The sequence below is a fragment of the Dipodomys merriami genome, unplaced genomic scaffold, assembly GCF_024711535.1.
Source record: "Dipodomys merriami isolate MVZ:Mamm:240054 unplaced genomic scaffold, mDipMer1.0.p SCAF_50, whole genome shotgun sequence".
In the NCBI taxonomy this organism is placed as follows: domain Eukaryota; kingdom Metazoa; phylum Chordata; class Mammalia; order Rodentia; family Heteromyidae; genus Dipodomys; species Dipodomys merriami.
The window spans coordinates 9,229,533-9,237,211 of record NW_027206069.1 but is presented as its reverse complement, the minus strand read 5'-3'; the positions used below and the strand labels follow the sequence as shown (position 1 = coordinate 9,237,211).

At 46.8% G+C, this 7,679-nt stretch overlaps 1 long non-coding RNA gene across 1 annotated transcript; it reads left to right on the top strand.

The window, feature by feature from the left end:
* The first annotated feature begins 2,771 nt into the window (after nt 1–2,771).
* On the top strand, nt 2,772–7,214 carry LOC138810581 (uncharacterized). The gene is made up of 3 exons (XR_011367174.1): nt 2,772–2,960; nt 3,462–3,648; nt 6,873–7,214. It is a non-coding gene; the product is annotated as an uncharacterized lncRNA (long non-coding RNA).
* The last annotated feature ends 465 nt before the right edge of the window (nt 7,215–7,679 follow it).

The window sequence follows — 7,679 nt, the reverse complement described above, 5'->3', positions numbered from 1 at the left end:
ATGCATGGTTCATGAAAGGGGACATGACTCATTCCATAACACTCTCTGACCCCAAGATTCTGAGATTCTAGGTCCCCTTCCTCTTGTCCCCACAAAGCTAAGCATGACGTTCTTTCTGTGTGCCTTAATTTTCCGACTTGCTCTGCTGCTTTCAAATGGGAGGCTCCCATCAATAGATGTACAAGAAAGGGTGTTGAGAGCCTACAACAGGAGGCTCTGAGGGACAGTCTCTCGGAGGGGTGATTTGGAAATCTATGGATGCCTATGTTGAGTTGTTACAACTTTATGGGGACCCACAGCATTTAGTGGACAGAGGCCACGGAGAAGTCCTGGGCCACAGCGGATGCCCCCACCCAATGAGCTTCCTGTGTGGCCCATGACCTTTCACTCTCCTCTGGTCAATCACTCATGTAGGTCAAAAAACCACCACCACCACCATTCCGATCATGGGAATCTAACACCTATTTTATACTTAAACACAAAATGAAGTTGGCTATCTGCATGAACAGCTTCAACCAACTCCAAACAGAAATCTCAGCTAAAAACTCACATCTGTACTGAACATGTATAGACTCTTTCTTCTTGTCGTTATTCTCTAGAGAGTTCAATAGAACAGCGATCTACGTGGTATTTACATTGCGTTCGGCAGTCTGAGTGGTTTACATGCAAACACTACTCCACTTCATCGAAGGGACTTGAGCATCTGTGGGTCTTCGACCTTGCAAGGGCATCCTGTAACAGGACCACATTTCTTCCTGCAAGCTGCCAATGCCCATTTTATATAGGAATGCATTTACCAATCGGACTGAAGAAAGGTTCGCTTTCCTTCATTCGGAAAGTTACCAGAAAGTTCCCCAATTTAGGAAATAGGCCTATCCCCTGACACAGGTTCAACAAATCTGGTCTCTAAGGGCAGCACTGCTCATGGGACCTGAGTCACAATGGAGCCTTGGTAAGTTGCATATATTTCCCTTTCATCTCTGGCAATTCTACTCAGATGTGCAGGTGTCTGCCTCACTATGTCATCTAGCATGGCCATGAACACGCGTGACCACAATGTCCCAGGAGAGTCAGGCATTTGATCTTAAAATGATGAGTTATTGGATCACATTACCTATAGAATGTATTCAAACATAACAGAAGGAAGGCAAAATATGTTTCTAAATGGGGGCTATTACATCTGAGTGCCAGTTTTGCCTGTGTGGTCAGTGGTGGCTCTCTGGGAGATCTGGCAATTCTCAGCTTCCTGGTGTCATGGTCTCTTCACAGCCTACAGTGATGTGACATCAGGGGACCCTCTCAGAAGGGAGGGATCTTCACTTTGGTACCTCTCCTACCTCTAACACTAATATGTTGCTGGCAGTGGCCACCAGTCAGGTGTTTAGATGACAGGTTGATTGCTGTGGAGTTCCTAGGCTTCTATCACTGCTTGCTGGCACAGGGGAGGCGCGAGTGCAGGCGTGTGAAAGAACCACTCCTCTGTGCTTGGTTTCCTGTGCCAAGCAGTTGGCAACAGCCAGAGGAGCAAAGATACCTGGAGGCCCAGGCTGGGGCAGAACTGGGGACTTGATCGTCACCAGTGTCGTCACCAGGATGGGCAGGGCCAGCAGGTAGGAAGATGCTCTCAGGGCCAGGCTTACCTGTCTCCTTCACGACTTGTTTGTGTTGTAGCTTTGCTCTAAGCCTGGGAGCCAGTCCCAGCATCACCTTGAGACCGTGCGCTTAATTAGTGGCACAACATATAAATGAGACCTGGCTCCTTGGGGACAGCTACCTTCTCCTGGCACTGCCCCTGAGCAGGCAGATTCCATCCCAACCTCGCTCCCTGGCCCAGGTCATGTTCACTGAGTGCCTCACTGCAGGCAACATGGAGAGCTCGCTAGAAAGATACCATGTTCTTGGTTCCATGCCAGGAGCCCTCCCTCGTGGCCCTCCAAGTGCTGTGCTGGCCTTCCTGCTGTGAAGATCCATCTTCCCCTAACTCCTCCTCCACATCCTAGCCAGCAGGCTGCATACCCAGGCCCCTTGCCCCTGTCTTGATGCCCTGCCCCCATCTCCCAGCTCCTACAAAGAGCTTCCTCCCCCCTCCTGCTGCAGCCCAAATGCAGATTTCCAGGTCTTCCTCCAGAGCTGCAGAATCTCAATTCCAGGGCTGTGGCCCCCAGGCAGACTTTTGATATCACTTCCTAGATGATGCTAGTGGGGTTTTTGTTGCTGTTGTTTGGTTTGTTGGTCTTGTTTTTTTTCCATTTGGGAATCTCTGGCTACAGAATAAAGTCCAAAAGCCTTCCCAACACCTTCACAAGTCACCTTCACAAGATTCGCAGGTCTTCTTTCCACATGGTCCTTGGCATTGTCCCCCAGTGTCATGGCCCTACCATTCCCCAGTGCTCCCCATATGAGTTCACCCGTCTGTCTGGAAGAACTTGTCCCCCTTTCTCCTCTGGTGAACACCTGATGTCTTTTAGGACAAGGTCAAATAGCACGTTCTCTAGAATCTTCCTGCTTGCCCCTGAGGAGTTTTACTTGTTCCTCAGCTCTAAGTCATACCATGGTAATGGTTCTTCTTACCTCATTCTGTTCTCTTCATTGAACCTAACTCAGTACCAGCCACTGCCAGTGCCAGCCCTGGAGGGCAAAGGAGAATCTTATTTACCCATGAGCCCCAGCCGCTAACCGGGGCTTACATCATAATGGAAGTGTGGTAAATATTCATGTCAGGTGAAGTGGTCTCTCGGCCCCTAATTCCCATCTCTTTTTAATTGGGGTCTGCCTTAAGCTGCCAGGCCTTTGTTTAAACCTTGGTCATTAAAAAGCAGTTTCTTTGTTTCTTCTGCATAGTTCATCTTTAGTCAAAGAGATTTATTTTTCTAATAAAGGTCCCTCTGCAGGCAGCCACACGCCTCGGCTCTTCCTGTAGAGAAAGGAGAGGGAGGTCCAGAGTGCTCCCAGCATGCTGTGTGAGTGAGGGCAGAAAAAGGGGCCGGGGTAACTTGCTAAGTCTCACTGCCAGTTGCTGATCCAGGTGACTTCCCTGGTATTCAGCTCCTGGGTTGGTTTGCAGGGTTAAATGTGGGTTTTGGTGGTAAAGCAGGGGGTGCTTTGAATCTTTGCTTTATTTTCCTTTAGGATTGAGAAAAGACAATCTCAGGCTTATGTTCTAAGAGGGTCAGGGTGGGACCGGCTTCCAGCTACAGAAATGCATGCTGGGTGATGGGAAGGATGATAACAATCAAGATGTATTGTACTTATAAATTGACATATTGAATCAAAACTCTTCTGCACAACTATTTAAAGATAATTTTTTACCAAGTGTTAAAAAGAAATGCATGCTGGAGATAATTTCCAAGACTACCAGAAAAATTTCTGCCTGCCACTGTGGGGGTTGGAATCCATCAGAGGTTTTCAGGACCAATGTCATCCTTCCTGCTGTTTGCTCATTGGGAATTCCATCTCTCTAGGGATTTCTGCTAAGAAACTACTTGCACAGTGACTCACCCACTGACCTGAGCGAGGGGGAGACGATCATGTTCGCTGCCAAATAATACTCAGCAGAATTCAGACTGGAGTAGGAAGGGAGGCAGACTGGCAGTGCGGTGAGTTAGAAGTAAGCAACATCACCTTGCTCCCAGACTTCTGCAACTTCAGGTGGGAAAAAGGAACTTTGAAGATCACCTTGCCTCTCTTCCTGTTCCATGCTTGAATTCCCTTTGTGACATCGCCCGCAATTGATGATTACCTCACCCTTGTCCGATCACTCCCAGTGCCAGAAAACTCATTACCTTCCCAGGCAGCCCATTCTGTTTTCAGATTGCTCTGCCAGCCAGCCTTCTCGCAGAGCAGGCTGACACCTGCCTCCTGAACTCCTGGGTTTGCTGTGTGGTGTCAGGAATGATTTCAAAGATTTGAGCTTTCCACATACTATCTCTGTGGGTTGAGGGAACTTAGATTGGGTGTTTGGTTTTCTTCTTCTTCTATTTTTCTCCGATGATAGAGGTCTGTGACAAGCAGCCATTGGAGGAAAGCTTCCCGGAGACAGACCGTACTTATTTATCCTCAAGATCAAGACTGTCAGTCATAGCCACCCACACCAAAAGAGTGGCTGTCACTACTCCCAGACTTGCCACCGGATGGGCACATTAGAGCACTGAAATATTGATCAAATGGAATCAATGGTGGCTGGATGAAGGTTGTGTGGATGAGTGGTTGGATAAGTAGATAAGTAGATGAGTGAACAAAAGAATGACTTGGTAAGCAGAAAGCAGTGTGGAACTATGTAGAGCAAAACAATCCCATGGAACCTCCTGCTTATCCCTACTGTTCTGGGGAGGAGTCTCCCTCCTAACTATCCCCCCAAATAAAAACGAGGTGCTTACAAAGAGGTGTTGGCAGGTAGGCACTGGTGGCTCATGCCTGTAATCCTAAATACTCATGCAGTTGAGGTCTGAGGATAACAGTTCAAAGCCAGCCAGGGCAGGAAAATCCACGAGATTTTTTTTTATCTCCCATTAACCACTAAAAAGCTGGAAGTAGAGCTGTGGCTCAAGTAGTAGAGTGTTAGTCTTGAGCAATGGAGCTCAGTGACAGCACCCAGCCCCTGAGTTCAAGCTCCAGATTAGCAAAAAAGAAAGAAAGAAAGAAAGAAAGAAAGAAAGAAAGAAAGAAAGAAAGAAAGAAAGAAAGAAAGAAAGAGAAAGAAGGAAGGAAGGAAGGAAGGAAGGAAGGAAGGAAGGAAGGAAGGAAGGAAGGAAAGGAAGAAAGAAAGAAGAGAGAGAGATTGGTATAACTTTGATCCAAATGTTGAAAACAAGCTAAATCTAAAGCTGTGAAACAGCTTCCTTCTGCTTTAGATGTGACATATGTAACAAGTGGCTGGGATGAAAAGGAGCTAGAACTAGGAGCATGCTTGGGCCCACAGGCCATGTCCCCCATTTTATAGTGAGCCTCTGGAGACAAGTGGCTCCCAGTCACTCAGGGTAGGAGAACCAGAGCCCATGCTGGGGGCCTGGTCTCAGCTCTCACTCTAGCACCTCTTTCCCATTGAATGATCCTGAGATCATTCAATTTAAACTGAATTTCTTGTGTATTTGCTCCAGGCCTACGGAGCCTGCCTTTGGATTCCATCTAAACTTCTGTCTCTCATTTCCCATCCACACTCACTTGGGAGATATCTGTCATGAATCAGGTGCTAGGCTAGGCTTTGGGTTACATGACTGAGGCATGACCCTTCCATGGAAGGACCATAAATAAGCAAAAGGGATATGATGTCCAGAGGAAAGAATAGATGTCTGTGTTTGGGGACACAGAGAGGACCTTTCTGGCAGAATGTAAATTAAGGAATAGCTCCAATCTGGTTTATGTAGCTACAACAGAATACCTATTAGACTGGGTAGCTTCTCCTCTTCCTCCCTCTCCTCTCCTCCTTCTCTTCTTCTTCTTTTCCTTTTCCTCCTCCTCTGCCTCCTCCTCCCCCTCCTCCTTCATACTATTATTTTGTGTTACTGGACTTTAAACTCAAGGCTTTGCACTTTAGACAGTATTCTACCACTTGAGCCATATCCCTAGACCCATCTCATGTTTGTGGAGGATGGGTAGACCAAGATCAAGGGGTGGCTTCTGGTAGGGACCCTCCCTTGCCACATCATCACATGCTACATGGAGGAGGCAGGCAAGAGACAGAGATAGACATAGACACTGAGAGACAGATAGATAGATACTCATTCATTTTTTTAAAATCAGGAACTCACTCTCACCACAATGCCATTAATCCATTCCTGATAGCTCTCATCTCTTAAAGGCTCTACTTGCAACATGGATTCCTTGAGAATAAAGTTTCCAACATAGAAACTTCGGCAGGTGCATTCAAGCCATGATAAGGAGCTTGAAGGAGGACTAGGAGTTTACTAATGCACAACTAGACGGGCAGATGAAGCAGGCAGAGAAAAGGCATTTGCTAAGGCAACCATCTTCAAAAGCCCAGGGTAAGGGAGCAGTGTGGGGTTTGGCTCTATACACTTGCTATGGCCATCACTCCAGAGGGGCATCCAATGGTGGCTCACATCTGTAATTCCAGCAGCTTGGGACATGGATAGGAGGATCACCATTTGGGTCTAGCCTGAGCAAAAAGTTAGACCTTCATCCAACAAATAAGGTTAGCATAGAAGTATGCATCTGACATCCCAGCGATGTGGAAGTATAAAAGGATTGTGGTTCAGGACAGCCTGGGGGGAAAAAAAGTGGGGTGGGGGTGGCGGAGAGGAGACCTTATTTGAAAAATAGTTGAAGCGGGCTGGGAAGGTGGCTCAGAGGTAGAGCGCTTGCCTTGCATGCCTGAGGCCCTGGGTTCCATTCCTCAGCACCACATAAGCAAAAAAGAAAAAAAAGCCAGAAGTGGCGCTGTGGCTCAAGTGGTAGAGCACTAGCCTTGAGCTGAAGTGCTGAGGTACAATGCCCAGGCCCAGAGTTCAAGCCCCATGACCGGACCCCCCCCCCCCCCAAAAAAAAAGGAAAATAGCTGAAGCTCAAAGAGCTAGAGTTGTAGCTTCAGGGATAAAACACCTGCCTAGCAAGTACAAGGCCCAGAGTTCAAAACTCCATTATTGCCAGTGAATAAGCAAAACTGAAGGCTCAATCTTAGATGCCCAGCAGGAAGTGATGTAGGAACAAATGACACATGTTCATTTTGTCTTGTGTCCTGATGAAACAATTCTACTCTCTTGGGTAGAGGATGAGTGTATCTCATGGAGAATTCTTCCCTGCACTGCCCTCCCCGCCAACTCATTATAAGTGAGTAGAGAATGAGCTTCAAGTCTTATATCTGGCTGTTGAGAAGTGCGACGTTTTGCCGACGTTATTTATAATTTGTTTTACAGGTATCCATTTTGACCATTAGTATGAAGGATCTGCAACTCTTCCTGTGTGTACATCATAAATAACTTTGAAGTTGATCTCCTGGAGTTTTCATTTAAAACTCACAACAGCCTCCATGGAGAAGCCAGACCCAGCCCTGGAATGACTTTGTGGAGTCACAGGATGAAGATGGGCCCGATGTGATCCGAGATGGGTCCCCAGCATCTGCTATGCACTTGGCTTGCTTAGAGGCATTAAGGAAAGCTTGTAAACTACCTAATAGAGCACTTTAAGCTCTAATAAATACGAAATACAATGCCACTGTCAGGAGGCCTGATGGAGGTCGGAGCAAGCCAGGGAAGTAATTTGTGCAATAAATCCTGTGAATTCTCATTACTTTTTCTCTCTTCAGACAAGCTAAAAATAGAAGCCCCAAATAAATATATATGTATATATATCAGAGGTAGAAAAAAAGAGAAAATAGTGATTTAGAAGGAATTGCTGTTTGATAGCCTAAGCCATCAGCATAGAAACTGGAGCCCTGATTTCAAGTGTGGTGATGCCACTGTGTTTTCTCAGGAGCCATGTTTGATTTGAGGAACCTTCTAAAGGAACTTCCTTTCTAGTTGGGGAAAAACTGTTATCCCCTGGAAATAAATGACAGCGAACAAGGTAAAGGTCAGTGGAACCTGAATGGGATTGCTATTTGGCCGATACTTCCTGAGCCTCTTATAGTCTGAAGTGACCCTGTCTGAAGGCATCTTCGTTCTGACATCTCAAGTCACCTGCTTCCCCTCCCATCAAGCTGTTCCTGGGGGGCTTGGATCTGG